Below are 27,202 nucleotides of genomic sequence, written 5' to 3'. Positions count from 1 at the left end.
TTTAGGTCTAATAAGACTAGAAAATATTCCTCGTGGCAAAAATCCAATTAGATAATTTATTAAGCCATAAATTAGGCATAAAATAATAGTTTTTTTTACGAGTCCTCACATCCTCTCCCCCTTAAGAAAATTTCGTCCTCGAAATTTACCTTGGTTGATGAACAAGTCTGGATATTTCTCTCTGATTGTCTCTTCAACTTCCCATGTTGCCTCCTCTACTCCATGGTTCTTCCATAGAACTTTCACTAGTGGTATCTGCTTGTTCCTCAATTCCTTCACCTTTCGATCCAGAAGTTTTACCGGTCTCTCCTCATAGGTCAGGGTTTCATCGATCTCAATATTCTCCGGTTGTAAAACATGAGAGGGGTCTGGATGATATTTCTTAAGCATGGACACATGAAACACGTTATGAATACGAGATAAACTCGGTGGTAATTCCAGCTTATAGGCTACATTCCCAACTTGTTGAATAATCTTATAAGGCCCTACAAACCTTGGTTGTAGTTTCTTCCCTTTTCCGGACATCAAGCTTGCTTTTAAAGGCGTAATCTTGAGAAATACCACATCTCCAACAGTGAACTCCAAATCCTTTCTCCGATTGTCGGCATAACTTTTTTGTCTACTCTGAGCGGTTTGAATCCTTTGCCGTACCAATTTTACCTTTTCATTAGCCTCCTCAATCCAAGATACAGTAGTCGGGTCTAAAATTTTCCGTTCACCTACTTCATCCCAACAAATTGGGGATCTACACTTCCGACCATAAAGTGCTTCTTATGGAGCCATTTGAATAGAAGAGTGGAAACTATTGTTATAGGCAAATTCCACTAAAGTCAAAAACTTACTCCAATTCTCTCCAAAATCCAGTACACAAGTCCTTAACATGTCCTCAAGGGTCTGAATTGTTCTTTCAGATTGTCCATCGGTCTGAGGATGATAGGTGGTACTAAAGTTTAACTTAGTCCCCAACACTTCTTGCATCTTTTGCCAAAACCTCGAAACAAATCTTGGATCCCTATCTGACACAATACTCACAGGTATACCATGTAGTCTGATGATCTCATCCAAGTACAACTTGGCCAGCTTTTCTAACGGGTATTTCATGTTAATCGGTAGGAAATGAGCCGATTTAGTCAACCTATCCACTATCACCCAAATGGCATCATGGCCTCTTTGTGTCCTTGGTAAGCCTGATACAAAATCCATGGTGATATTCTCCCATTTCCACTCAGGTATTTCTAGAGGTTGCAAAAGCCCTGATGGTTTCTGATGTTCGGCTTTAACCTGTTGACAAACCAAGCATGTCTGAACAAATTGGGCAATTTCCTTCTTCATATTTTCCCACCAATATAGACTTTTCAAGTCTTGGTACATTTTATTCCCTCCTGGATGTACTGTAAACTTTGATCGGTGTGCCTCTTCTAAAATTTCTTTTCTAAGCCCTTCATCCTTTGGCACAACTACTCGATTCCGAAATTTCAATATACCGTTCGGTCCCAAGTTAAAATCCGATTTGTCCCCCTTTTTAACCTTTTCCAACCATTTATGTACTTCAGTGTCCTTTCCTTGAGATTCCTTGATACGTTCCATCAAAGGAGAATTCAATACAATGTTCCCCAGAATTACTTTCCTCGGTTCCAATCGAGGATTCCACTGACTAACTTCTTTCAACAATTCAAATTCCTTAATCATCAATCCAGCCATTTGTACCTGACGGCTCAAAGCATCGGCCACTACATTGGCCTTCCCTGGATGGTACTTAATCGTGCAATCATAATCTTCCAGAAATTCCATCCATCTACGTTGCCTCAAATTCAGCTCCTTCTGAGAAAATAAGTACTTAAGGCTTTTGTGATCTGTAAAAACCTCAAATGTTACTCCATACAAATAGTGTCTCCATTTCTTCAAAGCAAAGACCACAGCCGCTAACTCCAAATCATGGGTCGGATAATTTCCCTCATGCGGCTTCAATTTCCTAGAGGCATACGCTATCACTTTATCATTTTGCATCAACACACATCCCAAACCTTCCTTAGAAGCATCGGTGTAAACCACAAAACTATCCTGTCCATTTGGTAGAGCTAGAACAGGCGCTCTAGTCAATCGTCTTTTCAACTCTTGAAAACTTCCTTCACACTTAGGACTCCATATAAATTTTCCATTTTTCTTGGTCAACTCAGTCATAGGCCCAGCAATTTTCGAAAAATTCTGGATGAATCTCCGGTAATACCCTGCCAATCCTATAAAACTCCGAACTTCCGTTGGGTTTTCCGGTCGTTTCCATTTCGAAACAGCTTCAACTTTGGTTGGATCCACTTTAATCCCATCCTCAGAAATTATATGCCCTAAGAAAGTCACTTCTTTTAGTCAGAATTCACACTTGCTAAACTTAGCATATAACTGATGTTCCCTCAAGATTTGTAAAACAATTCTCAAATGTTTCTCATGATCCTTCGTATTCTTAGAATACACCAAAATATCATCAATGAATATCACCACAAATTGATCCAAGTAAGGCTTAAAAACCCTATGCATTAAATCCATGAAAGCGGCAGGTGCATTGGTTAACCCAAAAGGCATCACTGCAAACTCGAAGTGCCCATACCTCGAGTTAAAAGCAGTCTTAGGTATGTCCTTCTCTAAAATCCTCAATTGATAGTAACCTTACCTTAGATCCAACTTTGAAAACACTATCGCCCCTTGCAGTTGGTCAAACAGTTCATCAATATGGGGTAGCGGGTATTTATTCTTAATCGTAATATCATTTAAATCTCGATAATCTATACATAACCTCAAACTCCCATCTTTCTTCTTTACAAACAAAACTGGGGCTCCCCACGGGGAATCACTCTCTCGTATAAAACCCCGTTCCAACAAATCCTGTAATTATAACTTCAACTCCTTTAATTCAGTTGGGGCCATCCTATATGGTGTCCTTGATATAGGTGCTGTTCCCGGAGTTACATCAATTTTAAAAGCTATTTCCCGTTCCGGGGGTAGAGATTCCAATTCTTCAGGAAAAATATCATAAAAGTCTTTCACTACCGGTGTGTCCTCCAGATTCACCTTATCACTAGGGGTATTAATAAGAAAAGCCAAATATCCTTGAACTCCCTTATTTAACAATTTTCTAGCCCGAATTCCCGAAATAAGTGCAGACGAGGCTAACTTACCCCTCACATCCAATTTCAGGGTTGCCTCCCCTGAAATACACAATTCTACAATTTTCGTCCTACAATTCAGTTGGGCATTATAACGGGCTAACCAATCCATCCCTAAGATCACATCATATCCTTTAATCGCTAGGCCTATCAATCGGCCAGCAATTTTCTTTCCTTCACGCAGATTTCACTATTCTTATACACCAGATTAGCAATTAGACTTTTGTCCCCAGTGGGTGTTTTAACCTCCAAGTCATATGGTAACTTAATTGGCTTCAAGTCTATTCCACTCATGAAATCAGGGTTTACAAAAGAGTGTGTTGCACCCGGGTCAATTAAAATCCTAGCTAGGCGGTGAAAGATTGGAATTGTACCTTCAACCACCTCGGTGGCCTCTGGAACTTGTAGATAGTCCAATGCGTAGACCCTAGCCGGTACTTTCGGTCGACTCCCTCCGGCACTGGTCTGCTTAGAGGTTGATTTTTCAGGCCTTTGCAGGCTTCCCCCTGTCTTCGACGATTTCGGACAATTTGCGATTTGATGTTCAGTGCTCCCACACAGTAAGCATTTTCCCAACTTTCTCCAGCAATCGTTCTCAGAGTGGTTGGATTTACCACAATACCCACATGTAACTTGAGGGGTCACAGTCGATCCAACAGATGGTGCCCCCCTAACTTGAGTCGTCCCGCTACGACCTCCCCTAGATAGAGCCCCCCTAGAAGCTCCAGCAGTTCTCGTTCCTCCTTCCCCTCTTCCCTTTTTAGAAGGGTGTACAAACTTACTGGTCTGCCCAGAAGTGCGACTAGGAAAATTCATTTTTCTGTTGTGGAAATCCCTCACTTGAGATCTTACATTCTCAACCCTTTGCGCTTTCTCTAAAGCCTCAGTAAAAGTAGAGATTTGGGCTGCAGCCAGGCCCTCCTGAAGTTCCACATTAAGCCCCTGTACAAACCTTCTAATCCTCCTCCGTTCATTGGCTACTAACTCAGGAGCGTATTTGGAAAGTTTAGTGAACTTCCCTTCATACTCTGCTACAGTAAGGGTTCCTTGTTTCAACTTAATAAATTCGTCCTCCCTCTTCTCTTGGATTAAGGGCAGAAGAAACTTTTCATTAAACTCCCTTGTGAAATTCTCCCAAGTCCAAGGGGTTTGAGCCCTTTCCCATTTTCCTTTTATCAAATCCCACCAAGCACGGGCTATTCCCTCAAATTGGAAAGCAGCAAAGTTCACTCGCCTATCCTCAGTGTAGTCTAGAGCGGCGAATATATTGGTCATCCTCTCTAACCAATTCTCCGCTACTTCAGGATCAGGTTCATCCATAAACTTAGGCGGGTTAAACTTTAAGAATCTTTCCAGGGCTCTATCCTCTTCTCTATCCTGGCCCCCAAGTTGGTTAAATGGTCCAGGACCCTGTCTCTCCGCTAGACGTTCTAGGATATCAGTCATCCTATTGATGGCAGTAGCCACTTGGTTACCCTCAATGTTTTCCTGTCCCTGGGTCGGTCCAGTTGCCGATCCCTGGTCATCCCCCTGAGGTTGGGCCTGTCTAGACGCTCGCCCACGACCTCGACCACTCCTTAATCCTTCCATTAGTCTAAATGTGCCTAGTGCAAGAAATAGATTAACTTAAGCAGAAAAGAAGAAATATATCGAAATTAGAACTAACCAAGAAAGCATTGAAATTAACAATAATTTACATTCATAAGCATGTCAAGTTCGTACAATTAGCAAGTTAGGGACAATTCACAAAAATATAGCACACAGGTGCTCAAAAGTATACTTTTAGTCACAGAAGACTAAAGTAAGAACAAGTGCCCAAAAGTAGGCCACACAAGCATGCAAAATACAATGGCCTCGGCACTCGGGTCACCCTAACTAGTCCTAACTGTACCAGTCAAAAGTCAAAAGGGGTCAACGACTAAGATCCTAGTCCACAGCGGGGCTATCAGGAGGAACCTCCTCCTCGGGATCCTCCTCCGGATCCTCCTCCTCAGCGTCAGGTGTGACGACCCCACCTTCCCCTAAGGCGTACCAAAGGGTTCGGCGGACCGCCTGCCCAGCTCTCGCCAGGACTCACTCACTATCTCAATCGAGTCATGTACACACATCCATGAACCATAAATAATATCCGCAATTCAAGCTTATAATTTACATTGATAGAAATCGAGGTACAAAGCCTCAATACACCAAACTAGTTCAAAATGTATACAATCCAAGTACAACATGTTCCATTCAAGGAATAGCGCGACTACAAGACCAAAAGTCAAAAGTCAAAACAAAAGGCTACGCTAGTCTTTTACAAGTCTCACGCGTCACTCGTACCCCCTGTAAGGAAAACAAATAACGTGGTATGAGCTAAAAGCCCAGTGAGGTTCCAAATAGTAAATTGACCATTATTTATCAGTACAAGTTTTCGATATAGCAAAGTAACGAGCATGAAGAGTTCATAAATGTGAGCAATAACACGTCAAGTAGAAATCTCAAAATGAGCGAGTGTAAAAGTTTTTCAAAATCAACAATAATCCAATAAGCAATAATCAATCCAAAGCATAAGGATACGGATGGCCCTCAGGAGCCAACTTCCATTCATCATCAGGAGCTTGATCACGTAGTAGTTGACACTCCGTCAACTTTCAAGTAAAAGAACCAATCCAGTAGAGCACCACTTACACGACTCTCCGTCCACCATTCACACCCCCTACTGGGCCCAAAATCCTCAATAAACATGGGTGGTAATACTCGAGTATACCGATTAGCCGAGGAGGTATCACTCCACTCGACAAAATAAGAGACCCAGGGTTCGTTACCCAATCGACCAAGCCCTTGCCGGCTCGACTAGAGTAACTCGCCACAGGGTTTCTGGAATTCCAGGAAGTGCGCACATCAAGTATATCAAGTCAATTGCAATCAATAAACAAGTATATCACGTAAGGGCAAGTGCGATAAAGTACACTCTTGCCCTGTCAATTCACGTATATAACAAGTACTCATATTGGTCACGTATCCAGTTCAAGTATCTAGTGCAATTCAGTATTTGAAAGCACTCACCACAAGATATAGTGCCTTTACTGGTCACTTTCAGGTTATACTCCGAGTTCGGAGTCCAAATCTGCGATAAAACTCAATTTGAGAACTTTGAAACATGACTAGAGTTCGAAACTTAGACGTTTCGTTCAATAAGAATCAAGAAATTGAAATTCACTTGGACAGTAGTCGTGAAACACTTGCTCGCCTTTTTAAACAGTAAAACTTTGTAATATTTATACTTGAAATTGTCTTGCGAGTTGAAAGTACAAGGAAAACATACTTCGAGCAATCATTATTTCATTTCTCAAGGATACAAGTTCGTCCAAGTCCTAACGTATAACACTCAAGAAACATAGTGGCCAAGGTTCTCGCTAGTTCAAGTAATAAGTACTTAACCTTCACTCAAGTCGCTAATATAGTTTTCTAGTTCTCGAGTAAAAATTCGGGCAGCATGCCCTTCGTGTTTACCTAATTTTCCAGCCTTTTAGGCTTCATGGTTTTTCTCAAACACAACCCAACATTATACATATCAGCAATTCATGTCAAGAGCCGTTCCATAGGCTCACAATATCATAATAACAAGAATCGTATTAAGTACAAGTGCAGAAATTCAATTTAGTTCAAAACAGATTTGACGTACAAATGCGGAAATAACATATCCGAGGTTACGCTTATCGGATTAAAACGAAACCTATGCCGTTTTGAAGCTAATACACAGAGCTACAACATTCATGAAGGTCACTTAGTCCAGTTCCTAATGTAACTCAGTCAAATTCTCGAATTACTAAACCAGAAACCAATTCGTCGGCTGTTTAAACGCAGAACACTGTAATGGTCATAACTCAGTGTACAAAAGTCCAATTCAGGTGTTCTTTGAGGCATTTTAAAGCTACTTCAGAACACTACAACTTTCATGTTTTGGCTCAGAGCTAAATCAGTACGGCTCCTAGAAAAAAAACGTGATAAACTGGACTTAACTGATGAAACGGACTGCTGGGAAATATTTAAAACAGTAAGGGTATTTTGGACTTTTCACATCCTACGTTGCTCCGATTGAGCTGAAATTTTGTAGGCACCTATAAAATGTCATTATCTACAACTTGTCTTCTTTGACCTAAGGCCAATTCAGCCTCTAACACACAGATAAAAATTCGGACAGAATGTAAGCAAGAATTTCCAGAAATCTGAAATCTTTAGTTTTTAGTGGAACTTTCCTTAATTTCTTGGTCTAATCACTCCCACAACACCTTATGAAACCTCAATTGCAACATATAAGCATCTTACAACAATTTGGGCAGAATTTCCATAAGCCCTAGTTCATCAAATAAATTGGGGAAAAACCTCTAAAACATGCTAATCATCCATGATTCCACCACTATAATCAAACTACTAAACTTAATTTAACAAAATTGAAAGCAAAACTTAGAGAGATAAGCTCTCTTACCTTGAATAGAGGTTACAAAGAGCAGCCCAAGCCTTCCCTTTCCAAACTTTCACCACCAAACACTAACTAACCACTCAAGGACAAGATTAATCGGTTTAGTTCTTTGGATTTCTCACTTTGTAGCTTGAATCAAGAAGAAATGAAGAAGTTTTTCTCTTGGTCTTTCCCTCTCTCTCTTATTTCGGTTATGGAGCAAAAAAAATGAAGGAAATGGAGCTTAACTTGTCTTATAAGGAAGTAAGAAGATTAAGGCTAATTGTGTCCACAATTTTTGGCCAACACTTGGACTAATCTTGTCCACAAATTTTTCTCTTTCTTCCCTTACATTTCTAGCCTTATAATTTCGGTCAAACCAACTGCAAATTAGGAAGATATTTTGTGCAAAAGTCAATAAGCTTGTTTGGTAAGAAAAATGGTGGTCAAGCGGTGCGTTCAAACGGTAGTGCGCGGGACCCGCCGGTTCGCGCCGTTTTTCTTAAAACTCACGTACTAGGGTTTTTACTTCCCATTCACTAACCTTATATCATTGCTACTACTCACATATTATTTCTCACTTAAAAGTCACTTTTAATCACCCAATTTGGTCCTTGCTCCGTACCGAAAATTCATCCGGCGGAAAATCGCGAAAACCCTAATTTTGCTCAAATCTTGAAACCGAAATGTAAAACCCTATTTTCCAGGTTCATCTGCACTTATTGTTGAACAATTGGGTAGTAGGGCTTTAATAAATAATACTTTTCAAATAAAAGGAAATTTTTAAGAAAACGTGAGGAATTTTCCAATTCCAATGATTAAATTTAGGGTTTCAATCAAAATGTGAGAGATTTAAGAGAACCGGTTAGTCACAAGTAAACTAGGGTTTTTGACTAAAATATTAGGGTTTCTAGTCTTTTAAAACAAAATAAGGTTTTAAATCAAACCCGAAGAAATATACTTTAATATTTTCTTCACAAACAACCTCCTAATATTCGGGATGTTACATCAGGAATCACCTCAGTAGCGTCCTCAACCAATCTAGTAGCATCAGCCAGGATCTCGAAAGCCCGGGTACGGACATCCCGTCCTAGCCTAGTGAGTCGAGCCCTAGTATCCCGAAGCTCCTCGTTAACCACTGCAGATGTGGCTACCTCACCCTCAAGCACCTCCTCGAGCTCGGCAATCCGCTCACCCTGAGCGCTAACCATCTGCCTAAGCTCATCTACCTCAGTCTGTAGATCACGGTTGGCATCCACCAACTGACGACGCTCGTCGTCCAGAGCAAACACTATATGGTTCGGGTAGGCAAAAGTCAACCTACACGAACATCGAGGGTATCTATCATACGGTGAGTAGCGTACTCGAGCTCCTCCCGCTAGAGCTCGGTAGAAGATAGTCCTAAGAGGCTCGTAATGACCATTCGCATGGCCATTCCCATTAGCTGCCGGGGCTCCATTTCCGTCATCCATCCCTGCAAAATAATAATAATACTTTTCAGGTTAGAAACTTAAATCACTACCTAGTTCCAATATCCTGCAATGCATGTCTAACTTAATCGTTGGCTCATCCCAATTGTCACTTGAGGTATGACTAACTTAGTTGCTAGCTCGCCTCAAGTATCACTTAGGGTAGGATTAAGTCATCCCATATCGAGTCATAAAGGTAGAGTATCTAATATGTCTCCCATATAGACCTCTAACCTAGTGCTCTGATACCAACTGTGACGCCCCACATGTCCCCAAGGCGAACCAAAAGGTATCCGCGGACGCCTGCCCAGCTCTCGCCAAGACTCAAGCAATTCCATTCAATTTAAAACTGAACTAAACACTTCGAAGAGAGTAACATGAATACAATAATGCGGAAGCGTTCAAGCTTACAAGTTACTTAACATGTAACCATTACATCGGAAATCATAATACGTCTTAAATTCAAAATACACGTCAGAGCCCAAACTTTTACATTTCAATTCCAAAAGTACAACTCAAACCAGGGCCTAGTCAAAATATAGCAGGAGTCTTAACAAAAGTACAACGAAGGGTTTCTCCATACTTCTCCAAGATTCGGTCCTGTTAAGGAAAACAAACTATAGGGTGAGCTAAACGCTCGTGAGGCCAAGAACACACATGCAAGCACTTTGTTCAAATAGCAATCCCAAATTTAATAAATAAAACCATGTCCCTTCAATAATAAATCATTCAAGTAGGAAAAGTAATCAGAAACAATTCAAGAATATAGTAGCTCTTAGGAGCTAAGTTCCACTCGCTCTGCCGATGTCATTCGTATACCTTCCCGCGTTGACCCTCCTGTCAACCGGGTCGGTATTTCCATTTCCGTAGATCACCACTTACTTCCCTCCGTCCACCGTACACCACAAGGGCCCACAAATCATTTATAAGGCGATACTCCACGAGTATACCAAGCAAGACCTCTCATTAGGTCGAGTTTATATTTATCTCATGGCTCGCCCAAGTCCCCGACCAAGCCCATTGCCGGCTCGAGTCCAAGGTCGGCCTATGAGTTTGGGCGTCCCCCATTCATTTGAAAGTCGAGGAGGTTCACTCCAACGACATATGTAATCATAACATAACATTGCATTTCATTCATTCATTCAATACATTTCAATCATTCATTTGAAATTAGAACGAGTGCGATAAAGTACGCACCCGCCCTTATTTTTAAAACTTCCAACAATTACCACAAATAAGCAAGTATCAAAGATTCACACACTTGACACTCACCGAGCAATTCAATAAGAATTATTTTCTGGGAGTTCAAGTGTCCACAGTGAGATCCTCTTGAAGGTCTCCTTGTGCGCCTGGCAATTAATAGCGGATAATCACACAAATAACCCACTTGTCAAGGAAGATTGTACACTAGTACAATCTAAGGAATATTTCACAAAATGAACATCAATTACACGTAAATCGAGGTTCAACTTGCCTTTTATTACGTACAATATTATTTGAGTTTTTATCATGAAAAGCGAGGGCAAAACGTTTGAATAATACTAAGAGAATTAAGAATTTTGGAAAAACTCATTTGCCTTGAAAATTGAGAAATTTCAGTTTTATCCTAAATCTTTGAAAATTCGTATCTCTCTCGATATAAGCCCAAAATTGGTAAATTTTATACCGTTGGAAACCTTTTGGAAAGTGTTAAAAGTTCTTAGAAGACACCTTTCCATGAATCTAAGTGGAAAGTACTCAAAAAAGAGCTTGAAGATACAGACTCGGCGTACAAGGCAGAATTAAGTTGGATTTCGGCCAACTTTGAAAATTCGGCACGGTTCACACGTTGCAAACCAGCCTCTGAAATTTGTCACTCAAGTAGTGTTGCAAGTGAGGTTTATAACAAAACAAGCGGATCAAGAATCGGAGTCTCGAGTACCGAGATACGGTAGCTCAAAGTTGGGGAAATTGAAGACTGGAGAAGAATTTCCAGATTTGAACCTCCAACACTAGGAATTTAGTTGGGTATCGAAACGAACTTGGATTGGTACCAAAATTGGCAGTATTTTACTCCCATATGAAAGGTACCTCTCTATCAAATTTCAGGGAAAAATACCTTCGGAAAGATAGTTAATTAGTCAACCAAAGTTCAGGAAAAATTCTAAGGCAATCTGCCTTTTGACTTTCATTTCCAAATTCCAAATCGTTTAACCAAGAAAGCTATCCAACCATGGTTCATTGGTGAAATAAAGGTCTAAGATACATCCATGATACCTTTGATAATGGTTTAGCATCAACATTTCAATTAATAAGATCACTCCCAAGTTTTTGTCCCAAATCAGTCCAAATATTACGTTTTTCCAAAACAGGGCAGTCCACTTGTTTTAGTCACAACTCAGTCAATTTAACTCAGAATGAGGCATGGTTTATGGCGTTAGAAAATACATTCATAGGAATAAAAGTTCACAGAAGAGAACGTTCTGAAATTTGGCAAGCAACCAGCTCGAAATTGAGCCTCAAGTTGCTGCCTCTACAAACCATTCCAGCAAATCCGAGAGACAGGACAGCCATCTTAAAATGTTTGGTTTGGCTCACTCACAAAGAATCAGAATGTGCATTTTATCTCAAATTAAATCCAGGAATGTCTAGTTTCAAACGCCACCAACAACACTTGATTTTGACACCCGAGGACAGAGTTATGGCAAAAATGCTACCGCTGGACAGGGTTACCCGAAAATAATTTTCCAGCTTGCCTAGTTCACGAATAAATTCATTTGCCCATCCAAACGTTAATGTTTTCCAACGAAAATTTTTACACATATAATATAACATATAAACATCAGGTTCGTGCCAATAAATCACCAAAAATTGGCCTTATAGTGGCCGAACAAAACAGGGGCAGTTTCGGAAATTTCTTGTCATGACCTCAACTTTGAGTTTCCAACAATAATACTCCATAAATCCATCATTTTAACCACTAAACTACCATTAAATCCAACATTAATCCTGTAATCAGCAACAACAACCCATGTGTGGGAATACAAAGAGCCCACTTTCACATTTTACAACCATATCAAGCCATCCATACACATGCAATAGCTTAAAGATGCATTTCTACCATCATAATCCAAGTTTAAGGTGTAGGATGAAGTTATACCTCCTTAGTGCCTTAACCCAGAAATTTTTGCCCCTCAAGAGCTCCAAGAAACCGTGAAAATGCAGCCCTTTAGTTAGCTAAATCCCACCTCCAAGTAGTTTGCTAGATGATCTTCAAGTTTGGTGAAGATTGGTTGAGGTTTTGGGTTGATTTGATGAAGGAATTTGTGAAGCAAGAGAGTGAGTGAGAGGGGGGTGTTGGCCGGCTGCTAGGTGAGAGAAGATGGAGAGTGATCAGATTTCTTTTAGCTTCCAAGAGAAGATTATATGAGTGGTGCACATTCACTCCAAAGTCAACTCTTATTAGGGCTCGTTTGGCACGTTTTAGGCTCGATTTTCTCGCGCGTTTGGTTCACTAGTGCACTGAACCTCCAATGCATTTATATTCATGTAAGTATTATTCACTCTTAATTGTCCCCGAAATAAGGGTCTAAAGTCCCTCAAATAAAGTCGCGCGTATGAAAACGCGTACCGTCAATTTTAACGCTATAACGCGAAACTTTCGAGAAATTCTTATAACGATTGCACTACTAACTATCACTTGAGTATTTATTCATAAGATTACCTATTTTAGGACCATTGTACAAGTCTCCAATATTCCAAGCTTATTGTGCTCCTACGCGGATAAAATCTCCAAGCACTATTCACTATTTTTACTAAACGCGCTCCAGGAAATTAATTTTTGAAACGAGTCTCTTTAAAAATATAACGAAGTTATATTACCATGTATTTAGGTCTAATAAGACAAGAAAATATTCCTCGTGGCAAAAATCCAATTAGATAATTTATTAAGCCATAAATTAGGCATAAAATAATAGTTTTTTTTACGAGTCCTCACACTATTCGAGTCAGCCGGGGTTTGGTCGAAACCAGTCCAACCTAGTCTGAGGTCACCAAGTTTGTGAATCCGGTTCACCGAGAATGTGAACCAAGTTTGTAGGTTCAAGTTGTGAACCAGGTTTGTGAACCGAGCTTGTGAACCAAGCTCAATTTCGTTCGCCCGAACAAGTTTGTGAGGTGACTGGCCAGTGAGGGTGATAAGGTGTTAGGTGGGTGTACAAGTGGAGTTCTACGGACCTTATTTGTGGTTGACGGAGTGTCGGTAGGAGGTCACGCATGGCAAACGACTTGGCTTTGGAGCCAACCTGTATCCTTCATTTGTATTGTTACTTTTGCACTTGACTAGACATTTTTGTGAAATAGTTGTTTATCTAAATGTGAAATTTACAATTTTACCCCCGTTTACTTACTAAGCATATAACTTACCCCGTTTCCTTTGTTTTCCTTAGCAGGGGGCGACACGGGGAACTCCTTGGCACATTCACTAGTATAGATAGGTTTGCTTGTAATAGTTGGACAATTAAGATGTTTGTTTTTGTTTTGGTGGTCTGTATGAGGACCCTCCTTAGGGTCTACTTCCTGCTGGTTGTTATCATAATGTATTATAGTGGTTTGACTAGATACTTTTGAGGATGTAAATAGACCTTTTGGGGGTTCTATATATATCGTAAATCGTACTCTTTTGGTTTGTCTAACTTTTATTGTTTTGAAATTTCGAGTCCTGGCACGAGTTAGGCAGGCGTCCCGCCGATACCCTAGGATTCGCCCTTAGGAGAAGCGGGGGCGTCACATTTTAACTTGCAAGTCATAGGGTAACTTAATCGACCTCTCGTCTACCTTATATAGGTAATGTCTCCACTTCTTTAATGCAATTATCGTAACTGCTAAGTCTAAATCATGAGTTGGATAATTTCTCTTGTGAGATTTTAACTTTCTAGAGGCGTATGCAATCACCTTATCATGTAGTATTAATACACATTCTAAGCCATTCTTTGAAGCATCTGTATAAATCACAAAACTATCTCCTCTCGGTAAGGCCAACACAGTTGCGCATCGGTTAAGCACTTTTTCACTCTTGAAATTCTTCGTCACATTTAGAATCCCAAATAACTTACCATGCTTCTTAGCCAACTCAATTAAGGGTCTTGCAGTCTTAGAAAAGTTCTTGATAAATTGAAGGTAATATTCGTCTAACTCTAAGAACTCCGAATTTCGGTAGGGTTTTCTGATCATTTCCTCTTAAAACAGCTTCCACTTTAGCTGAGTCTATAGCAATTCCTTCCTTAGATATTGTATAACCTAGAAAGACTACTTCTTCCAACCGAACTCATATTTATTGAACTTAACAAAAGTCGGTACTCTCTCGGGGTTTGTAAAACTATTATCAGGTGTCTTTCATGATCTTCTCGAACCTTAGAGTATACCGATATACCATCAATAAATGCCACCATTGATTAATCTAAATACGGTTTAAAACTCCGATGCATTAGGTCCATAAATGCTGCTAGTGCATTAGTCAACCCAAAAAACATAACTAAAAATTCAAAGTGCCCATATCTTGGATTGAAAACAGTCTTAGGCACATCCGTTTCTAGGATTTTCAACTGGCAAAATCTCTACTTTAAATCCAATTTAGATAGTACCACGGCTCCTTACAGTTGATCGAATTCTTATCCATGTAAGGCAAAAGGGTATTTGTTCTTAATGGTCACATTGTTCAAATCTCGATAGCCTATGTATAACCTCAAACTTTCATTCCAAATATTATATCCTGTCCCTTAATTGTTAGACTCATTAAATCTATCAAATATTTCCTTTCATCAACTCCAATCTCATAATTTTAATATATCAAGTTGGCAATCAAGCATTAGGTCCCAGTTTTAACCCTAAGTTCTCGATTTTTGGTCCATCGCCGATCCCTGGTCACCTTCAAGACCTCAGGTTTGCCTGCACTTTCAGGTATAATCTCGACCACGTCTACTACCATTCATATCTTATCACCAATCTAAAGGTGTGGGGCAAAGATTAAATATAGCTATAAGCCATGAAATCAATTAAAAGCAAGTAAATTGTCATATGTTATAAAAGATCATAATAGTTGCATGAAGTTGGAATAGGTTTATCAAATCATTTCAAAAGGAAAAGGGAAATAGCAAGATCATAATAGAACGTGCCGAGTTGCCAAGATACAAAACAACAAAAGGACTTTCTCTTTTTCAAAAGATTACCACCTCTAAAATGCCAGTCTAAACTAGGTAAAACTATAACCTTTATCCCTCGAGTGGAGTCAAAACCATCCTCACTCGTAAGGCTTCTACTACTTGGACCCCTTTTTCAACCATTAACATTAATTACCCCCATCTAGCACTCGATGGCTTTGTAGCGGACCTAGCTGATTGCTGAGTATTTCCTCTTTTTTCTTAGGGTTACTAGAGCAACTTGAAACCTAATGTTCGACACTACCACAGATCAGACATTTTTCTCATTTCCTCTAGCACTCAGTTTCAGTGTGGTTAAACTTGTCACAGTATTCACAAGTCACAAGAGAATTCATGGCCTGATCAGCTTGAGAATTTTCTTTGTATTTATTTTCTAGTTCTACGTTCTTGTATAGCAGTTCAATTTTCTCTGCATATTCTTGTTTCCACCATCTTTCCCAGTAGTCAGCCAATTTCTTTTGAAACTCTACCTTCTTTCAAAGGATGTCCATTTCCTACGCATATCTTCTAAAGTTGTCATCTCACCAGTTGATTTAAGTCAACTGCTAGCCTGCCAAGCAAATCAAGGGATCAAAATAAGTAATTATTCACAATGAAAACTCTGACCATATTACTCTTTCATTCTTTTGCTTATAGGTTACCCCAGAATATAAAGCTTAACTATTCTCTACTTAATATGGACGAGTTCTTGAGTCTCCACGAGATTATTATCATCACTTATAAACATAACAAAATACGGAGATCTTATTCCTTAATATAAAAGTTCCACACCCTAATTCACTCTCCAATACTTATCTACGAAGTTGCTCGAAAAGAAACCCTGACCTATGGCTCTCACTAGTGCCTTATTTTACCCCTTCAACCAATTTCTATTGTTTCAAGGTTAAACTCTCCGTGAAACTTAGATGGGGCAAACTTCAAGAATCGCTCTATCCTCACACCTCTCTTGGTTCCTAGGTTGGTTGATCGGTTTAGGGCTTTGGTACTCAACTAACCGTGTTAAAATATCAACCATATGGTTAATAGCAGAAGCTACTTGGTTTTCCCCTTTATTTCTAGGGTTTTGGTTTGGTCCAGACGCCATTCCTTAATCATCCCCTTGAGCGTGGGGTTGCCTAAACTCTCGCCCTCGACCCCTTTCAGTTCTTCGACCGTCCATAAGTTCAACATTTATAAAGGCATGACGTAAAATAAGTACACATACACGAAGCTTAAAATGACACTTTGATCATGCAAAAATGAAAATTATAAGGGAGACACCAAGATAATTGCAACTGTGTACATCCCATAGCATAGATTTGAAATCATGAAGCAACAAAGTCAAGCACCCTATAAGTAACGTTCAATTGCTTCAAAAGGTAGGAAGTATAGTGAAACAAAATACAAAATGCAATGGCCTTTGAATAAGCACCACCTCGACTATCCTTGATGAAAACTATTAAAATAGACTAAATCACTAACTTAATGCTTGGCGGAGCCAGAAGTCTCTGCTATTTCAGTAGGATCATTTTCATTTCCAGCACTAGGAGTTTCAACCTCATGTTCCCCATCAAGTATCTTGCCATCCACTACTTATTCGACCAAGGTAACATACCCAGCCATCGACTTATCCATCTGGTCTTTAACTTCATGTAGTACTCTAGCAAGTCGGCTCTTAACCTCCCGAAGCTGCTCACAAGGAGTCTTAGTCTTTTCTTCGCTCCTCAAGTACCTCCATCTCCAATTCATAAATTCTAGTAGTCTGGGCATCCACAGTTGCCCTCAGTCCTCGATTATCCTCTCGCACTACCCTATTCTCCTCGGATAACCGTCTCTGGTCATCGATTACCGCTAACACTACGTTATTTAAGTATGAGTAAGTCCTCTAGCAGTCACATTGAGTCTTAATTCGACGAGTTGGATTATATCTCCAACGAGCTCCCTTAGACTTTTCCTGATAATAAATCGCGGGAAGACGCTCCCGAGACAGCTCAATACCACCATTACCTTCCATAACGTATAATTAAAATTAAAAACTTAGATGGATCCAAGTATACTAAATAAACTAGATTTGATCATTTTGTACTGTCCCACATATCTCTCACAAGATCAAGACTCCAAACTATCCACTAATTCAAACGTAGGCTCTAATTTTCATTACTACAAGCGATCACTTAATTCTCAAACTAGTCCCACAATCTGGCATCTTAAAATTTTTGCCTAAGATACACTACAAAGATCTAAAACCTAAGCTCTGATTCCAACTGTGATGCCCCCACTTCTCCCAAGAGCGAACCCAAGGGTATCGGCAGGACGCCCGCCCAACTCTCGCCAGGACTCGATACAATTTCAATTCAAGCTTAAGAATAAATAACCGAATAATAAAAGTCGAAGGCATAAAGAAAAGTCGCTCCCTTAATAAGTATTCAACTCTTACACTTCAAGATACCAAGTACATCACTTTTCCCAATATATACAACTTTCAAAAGTCATCTAATCGATTACCTTCAAAACCCCTAATCAAAAGTGCATCAAGTCGGCTTCACGATAATTCCTTCCATTTTGACTCCTGTTAAGGAAAATAAATCTAATGGAGTGAGCGAATGCTTGTGAGGCCAAAAAAACATGCAAAACATATAGTTCAATGAACGATAGCACTCATATGAGAATGAAAACTATAACATTCAAGTGGTTCACATTTAACAATAAAACACACTTGAGCTTGAACGGTATGAACCAAGGCTTGAAGCGACTCTTTGAATCTCTTAGCTCATGCACGTGTCACGGGTCCTTGATGGACTTTCACAGTGTTTATGTGAACGCCATGGCCAGTTTGCTTATTCGCATCATGTGGCCATCATTCGAAGCCTCATTGGCTCGAATCAAGGTGTAGCTAAGTCGAGTAGCAACTTCCAGGCCTTCAAGGCTCCTATGGACCCCTTGTTGGTCTTGAACATTTCGAACAAGGGCTTGAAGAGACTCTTTGAAGCGCTTGGCCCGTGCACGTGTAACCGGGCCCAATGGAACTTTCACTTGAGCATCCTCAATCGGCCTTGACTCATCCGTGCACACATCATTAGGGATCCATGCAGAAAGAATTTGATAACCATTAAATCCACTTCTTGCTGATATGAAATTATTAGTATCTAGATCTTGGGGTTCAAGATCTGGTTTGCAAGGTCGAGGCTCAACGGCTCGAGTAGCCCTACTTGACACAAGATTTATACAATACCTCGTATTTCTCCACTCTCATTCAACCACTGCAGCTTATAGGGATGAGGATGTCGCAAAGTAGGAAGTGCTAATTTTTTCACCATTAAGGCACTCGCGACATTTGTACAGCTCCCAGAGTCAATGATTAAACTACATGGCTTGACTTTCACATGACAACGTGTGTAAAAGATGTTCTCTCGCTGAGCCTCATCTACTTTGGATTGAGTTGTTAATGCCCTCCTAGTCACCAAAGCAACTCCAATAGCATCACTAGTAGCAATTTCTTCCATAGACTCATCACTATCCTCACACAAAAGTGGCATGTCTTTGTACTACTTCACCACTATCAAGAAGAATCATAGTGTGTCGATTAGGACATTGAGATTGGACATGGCCGATTCTATGACATTTAAAACATTTTGTGTCACGATTTCACTGCTTGGTAGCCTCATGATTCGCCTTTGGACCTCCCTTATGTATCTTGGGTTTGGTAGTTGGTTTGGACATGCTGGCCGAACTCTTTTCCTCTCTTTTGGGCAAATTCGCCTTCCATGAAGAGGTGACCGAATTGTTGTTATATCGGGTGGTACCCCTCCTCTTTTGCCTCCTCTCAATTTTGGAAGCTTTGTCTACTAACTCCCGGACCTCCACATAATTTTGTAACTCCACTAATTTAGCAATTTCAGGCCTTAAAACCATTGAGAAATCAGGCCAAGTAGCTTCCCGATCCTCTACAATGTCGGCTCGAAGCATAGTAACTTCCAAGGCCTCATAATAGTCTTCAACACTTCGATTGCCTTGGACCATGGTCTGCAATTTTTTATGAAGATCCCTATAATAATGGTTGGGGACAAACCACTTCCTTATGATAGTTCGCAACTCCTCCAAAGTGCTCATGGTTGGTGCTCTACTTCTTCTCCTACTAGTCCGCTCTTGATCCCACCAAACCATAGCATAGTTAGTGAATTCAAGGGTAGCTAGTTTCACATTTTGCCACCATTTCAATCCGTTGCTCCCACTCCAAGTACACGGCTGGATCCGAAGTTCCTTGAAAAGTTGGAATTTTTATCTTAACTCCTTTAAGGGCATCATCGGATCTCCTTTGTTCCCTATTAGGCCACCGGATCAACTTCTCCTCCTCACTATTTGAGTCATAGTCCTCACGAGATGGAGTTTTCCTATTAATGGACTTGAAGTGACCTTGAAAACTCTCCAATCTTTCGAGTCTATCTCGGATCGGGTCCACGGTTTCACACAACAACCTCTTGAATTGTTTCATCAAAGCTTCATTGTTAAGCTTTGGGTCAAAGTACGATTTCTCCTCTCCACTTGACATGTTTTAGGTAACCTGCAAAGAATTAGTGGCAAAAAGAACGAGTATATATATGTGTCCTCACACTCTTTCTGACGTGTTTACCCTCCACTCGTGTATCACACAACCCCTCTATTGGTCTCACTAAGTGATTCTCAAAGCTCGTCTTGAAGAACGTAGAGTTTTCTCCAAGTGAACAATCAACTTGCCAAACAGAACCATGTGGACGTGACTAACTTGGAGGATGTTTTGAGAGGTTAAAACTGACTCAAGGAAGCTAAATGAACTCAAAAAGTTGACTCAAAACAAGCTGGAAATTAACTAGACCAAATGACTCAAGAAGATCTAACGTTGGAAATTTGACACGTAATAAAACTATGACTGATTTAACCGAACTGAAAAAAACTAAAATAGAGGTAAATGGACACTTAGAGGACTCAGAATGACACTTAGAACTGGCCTAGTTATGCACAAAAATTTCCAGAAATAACTATTGGACAGAAATTTCCCAACAGGTGCAAGGATGGAATCCGAACGGGAAAGGAAATTGTGTTGCGGTTGGACTGTTTTGGAAACCCAAGGCTGACTTTTCTACCTTAATCCTTTGGAAACAAGGATTAGACTTCTTATTTGCTGGTTCCCACAAATTTAAGGTCAAGATCAAGATTGGGAACTGATTTGGTTCAAGAAACCCTAACCGACCACGTTTTGGAAACTTGAAGGTGGTTGGTTATTTCGTAACCACTTGTTGTTGGTTTTTTTTTTTCATTTTACAAGGCTCAAGAATAAGGTTCCTAAAACTGATTTATATGAATTAAGCTTGTAGACACCAAATTTTTTATTTTTTAATTTTATTGGTTTAATTAATTTAATTTTTGCTTTATTTGTTTCAATTCTAGGGTTTTTATTTTATTTTATTTTATTATCCATTTTGCTCATTAGTCTTTTAACTTTTATTTTAAAGTTTTTAGTATTAAACTTTATCGAAAAAAAGAAAAAAAGAGAAAATATGCAAAAATATGATAAGGGAAATGTGTGAAATAGGTGGAAATTTGCATGCTAGATAAGTGGAGAATATACAATAGGACAAGTGTCCCTTTTATATTGGGACAACACATCACTTAGGGAGGGGGAGATTGAGACACTTGTAGGTTGTTGATTTGAAAAGAAAAGAAAAAAGAAAAAGCAAGAAGAAAACTGCAAGGGGGCGGCTAGGGTATGAGAAAGGAAGCCAAGCAAGAGAAAGGGGGCATCTGTTGACGGCTGAAAAAAAAAGCTAAGGAAAAAAGGAAAGAGAAAGAGTAGAGGAGGCGGCTAGGTCCTGGAGGTAGCGAGAAAAGCCGAAGAAAAAAGCTGACGGCTGGGCCAGGTAAGAAAAGGAGAGGAGAAACCAAGAGTTGTAGGGGTTTTGGTGAGCAGAAAAGAGCGGCAGAAGTAAGAATCTGAGGGATCTTATGATTTCTGCATTCTCTGGAGAGGAATGTGAGAAATTGTTGTTCAGAATTCGTTTAACAAAAGCACCTCCAACGTGGCCAAATCTGAGCTCCAAGTTGCGATTCTTCCAACGCTGGGCATCTCTGGGACAGCACTCTCTTTACCAGTTTGTATTCGTACGTCTAGCATGGGGATTTTCGTGACTCATCTCAACCTTATAAGGTGCTAAAGGTAATCCCTTTTGCCTTCCATCTCTCACGCAAGCTCAGATCTTGCTTTATTTCGTTCATTTTGCTGTATTTCTTCTTAGAATAGCCCACTGGTCGGATTTTGTTGCATGGTTGGATTTGCTTCGTGCTTGGGTTGTATTAATCAACATGTTCAGTTGTTGAGGATTTGAGGGATGGGTTCACTGGTTTTGTTTGAAGCTTTGCACGATTTTTCTGTATCAAATTTACAGAAGCATTGTTGCTGAAGAAAAAACCATTCTTTGATGCTCGCATGATCCCTTCATCTGATTTTTTTTGTGCTTAAACATAAGGATTTTGCAGCTAAAAGGTGAAAAAATGATTGGTAATCTTGACTGTCCCTATGATGCGTTGTCCTCATGATTATGGTGGGTTTGGTTCTGGTTTCGGTAATTGATATTAAAACTCGCTGAATGAGGTTGCTAAAATCTTGAGGCACCAGAAATTGCAGACGCCTTTTCACAATTTGCATGTCTACATTGCTGTCTTGTTCCCTTAGCTAGCATTTGTTTGCATTTAAAATTTATCATTTGATTGAAGATTGATTCATCATGTTGATTTCCAGTTTTCCAAATGCCTAAAGAGCTCGCTGTTTGTTCTTTCTTTGTTGTTGTTCACTGGCTGCAATAATGGCATTCTGCGCCTTCGTTCTCCTTTTGCTGTAAACAATTTGTTTTTAAGTTCATAAAGTAAAAGCTTGGTCGAAAGTTTAAAGGGGGAGGGAGCTTCCTGGTCTGTTGTAGTAGTGGAAGTAGATATCATTTTGCAAATGATTGAAACCTTTGCTGTTCCAAGTTCATTTTCTTTTGCTGATTTCATGTCCAGTTCCCCGTTTGTTTTCTGTGGGGTAAACAATGGCATTTGGTTGATGATTAACAACATGGTCTTGAGGTCATTGCATTTGTGTTTGGTTCGGTTTGAGCTGTTTCACATCAATGCGTTTTGGTTAGAATGAGAAAAACTGCAGCAAGCATGGACTGGTCTACTGTTGTAGAAGTGTTTCTCTCCTTCCCTCGATGATTACTTGCATGGTTTTGTTCCAAGAATTCATTTTATCAAAGACTAGATGGATTGGTTGATACCTTGGCAAATCATGTTAGAGGATTAGGGTGGTTTTGTTTGTCAAGACTGTGAGTCGTGAGAAGCAGCAGGGGTTGGATAAGAGAATTTCTGAACCATTTTGCGTGGAAGTTTTCCAAAACTTGCACAATCTCTTTCTAAGTCTTTTGCTTGTTTAGATGTTGAAATTACGTATTTGATTGCTTAGTTTAGAGTTTTGATGTTTGGTGGATAAAGTTTAGATCAAAGTTGTGCATTTGGATTGGAATCTGCGTTAGGAAATGAAATTGCAGCAAACTCTCCTTTCTGTCTTAGTAGCTTCTTTCATAACATTAGCATGAAAACTTGCATGGAAAATGTTCCAAAAAGTTGCACTTTGACACTCGAATTTTGGCTTAATGCTACTATGACCCAACCAATTGAATAATTTCATCAATTTGATCCTTGGTATCTTAATTGTTCAACTTCATTGCTTGATTGCTTCAATTAACTACCATGCTTTGTTTAAATTGCACTTAATTCATGAGTTTAAGGTTTTTATGACCAAGTGAGCTCATGTTTGCATATTTTTCTCCAATTTTCTCCAAATAAATTGGTGCCTTGACCTTTTCTTTTATTTTGGAGGATAAATAAGTGTTTTCACTCCATTAGGGCCCAACTCAAGGGAGGTACATTCTATCCCTTATTTCTCACATTATTTGATCCTACGTGCCCTATGTGATGTTACGTGCTTAATTGCATGCCTCTTAAATGTTTTATTATTTATTGATTTATTTATTTATTTCATTTATTTATTTATTCGCTTTATTGGCTTTAGTTGGTATATTTATTTTTAGTTCAATTTTGATCATTTGAAAGGCACTTGAATACCAAATTTGTAATAGTTAGGTATTCATTTTAATTATTTACTTATTTCCCCTTTTAGATTGTAGTAGGGTTTCCCGAATGTAATAGTTAGGGCTCTATTTGTTTTATTTGCCTTGTGTGTTTTTGCATGCCTATGTGTTATGTGTTACTCGCTTTCCTAGGGTCTTGCATCTAGATACCATGCTTATGTGTTATGTGCTATATGTGATTTACGTGTTTACATGCTTTTATTAGGTCTTACATGATTTATTTGATTGTAACCGATGTGTGACATCAGCACACTAGTCCAATGCTAGTTGTGGTCAATTTCTCAAATCCACACTAGTCCAACGCTAGTTGTGGCCCTTCATTCCGGTTTTTCACTAGTCCAACGCTAGTGAGAACTCATAGACATGGGCTAGTCCAATGCTAGACCCTTAAGGACCTGCCTCGCTAGATCATGTTTGTATGATTACATTACATGTCATGCATATTTTTTCATTTTTAGGATTCTTATCATTTTCACATAATATTTTCCCTAATAAAATATCCCTTACCCCTATGTACATATAACATATAGATTTACATCTCATTTAGGAAATTAGGGGCAGATTAGTCCATCTTGCTTGATTAGACTAGGGATAACCCCTTGAGTATGGGATATGGACGAGTTTGGCTTTCTAACCTTAGCACGCTCGTATTCCCTCTATTAAAGGGAAAATTGGGTCACGAACATTAGTCCCCCGTGCCCGTTATGATGCATCCCTTTAGGTCATGTATATTTGTATACTATTATATTTCTTTTCTTTTCTTAGAGTCTCATATTTTTGCATTACTCGTGACCTCTCCAAAGAGTCCACATTGGGCATCACAATCAATGTGATTGGCACCAATTGAGCTTTGAAGAGAAATTTCGACCCCCTGATACCCTCTTAGGTCTGGGGTTTGCATTCATATAGAACATCCAAATGTGATAAATCTTAAGGGTAAAATAAGAAAATCTTTAACTAAATCGCGCAACTAGCCTTGGCTAGGTTGAAAGCGTGCCTTGGATTCTTATCCTTGCCTTCCCTTTCTTCAAATGTGACTCCCGAATCTTTTTCTCTGATTTTCGTAGACTTGGAGCCGTTTAAAAAGGGTTTTCTACTTCTTTTTTTTTAAAAATTCATTTTTAGGTGACTTGGTACACCTTAACTCTATACCAAGTGGCGACTCCATTTTTTCATTCAAAAAACCCTTTTTAAACTATATTTTGGGTCAAATCGTCGCATTTTCAAGTCCCATTTAGACCCATATTTTTCTTTATTTTCTAAAAAAAAATCAAAAAACTCATTTTTTAACCAAAAATTGAGTCAAAAGCTATTTTTTCTAAACTCGTCCTTTATTTTTCTTATTTAAAAAAATGGGGCGCGACAAAGCTGATGATGTTTCCTTTTTTTATCAAGCAGCAAATCCGAATTTGAAACTTGGTGTTTGAAGAACAAGTGTGAACCCAATAGTCTTTTGATGATTTGGGACTCAAACTTCGGTCAAGAAAGCCCTAGGAACAGCCCAAGAACTTCAAGATTTCAGATTTAGTTCTCACTAATTTCAAGGAAAAATTTCAAGAAACCCTAGGATAGCCCACTTCGTTCCCAAGAATTTTCAAGAATCTCAAGAACCAATCTTAGGGTTTTCAAGAACTTCAAGAATGAAGATTATTCAACCAAGAACTTCAAGAATTCCTTAATCTTGATTTAGGATTGCCAAGAAAAGATTGAATTGGCTCAAAACAGTCTAAACTTGCAACACAAGGAATAAGAATTTCTCAAGGTATGTTCGGATTCCAATGATGAACAACAACTAGAATTTTTTTTTGACACTTAACGACTCCAAGTAAACACTTTAAACACTAGAACAATTCATGACCAGAATTTTCCTCTTTTTTTTGGGATGAATAGTACTTCAGATGAACAGTATCACTACATTAGCGATGAACAGTACTATTACAGTATCTGCAACAGTAATCGCTACAGTACATGAACATTATGATTTTTTTTTTTCAAAATTACGAGGAAAGACACGAATAGCAATGGAAACGAGGAAACCCTAAACACTAGAAACACATAAAAACAAGATACAAAACAATAAACAAGGGATATAACTTTGATACCTCAGCTAATTCTGATACCAGCTGATACGAACCTCGCCAACCCCGTGACGACACTTGTAACAAAATCAAGCCCAAGAATTTAGATTGATATCAAGGTTTGAACACGAACACAATGGAATATCTCAACCCGTTGTTCACATGGACAACAAACCTTGGTATATGGTAGATGACAACACAACCAAACGTGATTTTTAGTTGATAAGTCAACTGAACTCTTAGATCTACACTCTAAGAAATTCAAGAGCGCTTCAAGGAAGCAATTGAGAATTTTCTCTGTCTTAATTTTCTGGAATAATTGAATTCTTACACAAGTGGTCTCGGCCCTTATAAAGAAAACGACTACAACATCCTAACTCTACTAGGATTCCAATTCGGCTAAGCCAACAAGGCTAACTTGATTCCTAACTATGGTTAAGACAATAGTCTTAACTTTATTTCACCTACTAACTATCAACCAACTCTAGTTAATCAAATGACTAACACTAGTACATTCAGCCAACTATTATTATTCAAACAACTAATAAACTAACTATACTAATGAGACCGAGACTAAGGCTTGCGAACTAGGGTTTAGGTGAGCAAACCCATGAGCTACCTCCTTGACTGGGTGAGCTTGAGCTTTCTTCACCCTCTTGAACCAACACATTGATGAGTCGTGCTTCCTTCATGCCTTCAATAGCCCTTGGAACACCAACTTGATCTTGAACGGCCCGCACTAACGCTTGTAACGCTTCCTTCAATTTCTTAGCACAAACATGTGTCATTGGTCCAAGCGGAACCTTAACTTGCTCAACTTGTAACGTTGGACCCTCGACCTCATCAGATGTATTGGTAGAATGATGCCACAATTCAACGTGGTCTTAAATTGATAAGCCAAAACTTGAACAAAGGAGATACAACTCACTTTGTATCAAGAGACGCTCCCAAAGGAACATGAAAGAGAAAAACTCTCGATTTGAGGACAAATAATCTTTCAAGAGGAGGGGAATGATGGATCCCCTTCAAGTTCAAGGAAATTCGTTTGACGGTTGATGGTGCAATCAGACTCAAGAATCATTGAAGATCCGAACTAGTGTCATGCTTATTTCTTGTTATTTATTTAATTAATTTTTCAGCAATAATTGTTAGTTAATTAGAGTTAGTCTTGAGGTTTTTTTGAGTCCTTAATAAGGGGAATAAAGGCTAAAGTCATGTTGACCATAGTTAAGCGAATTTTAGTTAGTTAATTTCCTATTCTAGTCGAGTTAGAGTTTTAGGAAAGTGGTTAATTGCTTCCAAATTTTTTTAGGAAGTTGTGTCAAGTTTAGAAGCCAAGTCAAATAAGGAAATTGTATTGTTTCCAGTTTAGATTAGATTTTTGAGTCTTGTAAGGCTATAAATTGCCAAATTTATGATATTTTCAGTAGTAAGACAATTATGAATTGAATAAAAATTGAGAGTTTTTCTCTTTCATGTTCCTTTGGGAGCGTCCCTTGATACAAAGTGAGTTGTATCACCTTTGTTCAAGTTTTGGCTTATCAATTCAAGACCACATTGAATTATGGCGCCATTCTACCAATATATCTTGGTTCGCTAATTCGTTAGCTTGTGGGTTGAGATAATATCAAGATTGTTCACAATCTCGGGGACTAGAGGAGTTGAGGTTGTTCCATCTCTGTATCCATAACCTAGTCAAGATAGATCCTTCTGCT

The sequence above is a fragment of the Coffea arabica genome, chromosome 3c (genome assembly GCF_036785885.1).
Source record: "Coffea arabica cultivar ET-39 chromosome 3c, Coffea Arabica ET-39 HiFi, whole genome shotgun sequence".
NCBI lineage: Eukaryota > Viridiplantae > Streptophyta > Magnoliopsida > Gentianales > Rubiaceae > Coffea > Coffea arabica.
This window is presented reverse-complemented; position numbering follows the sequence as displayed.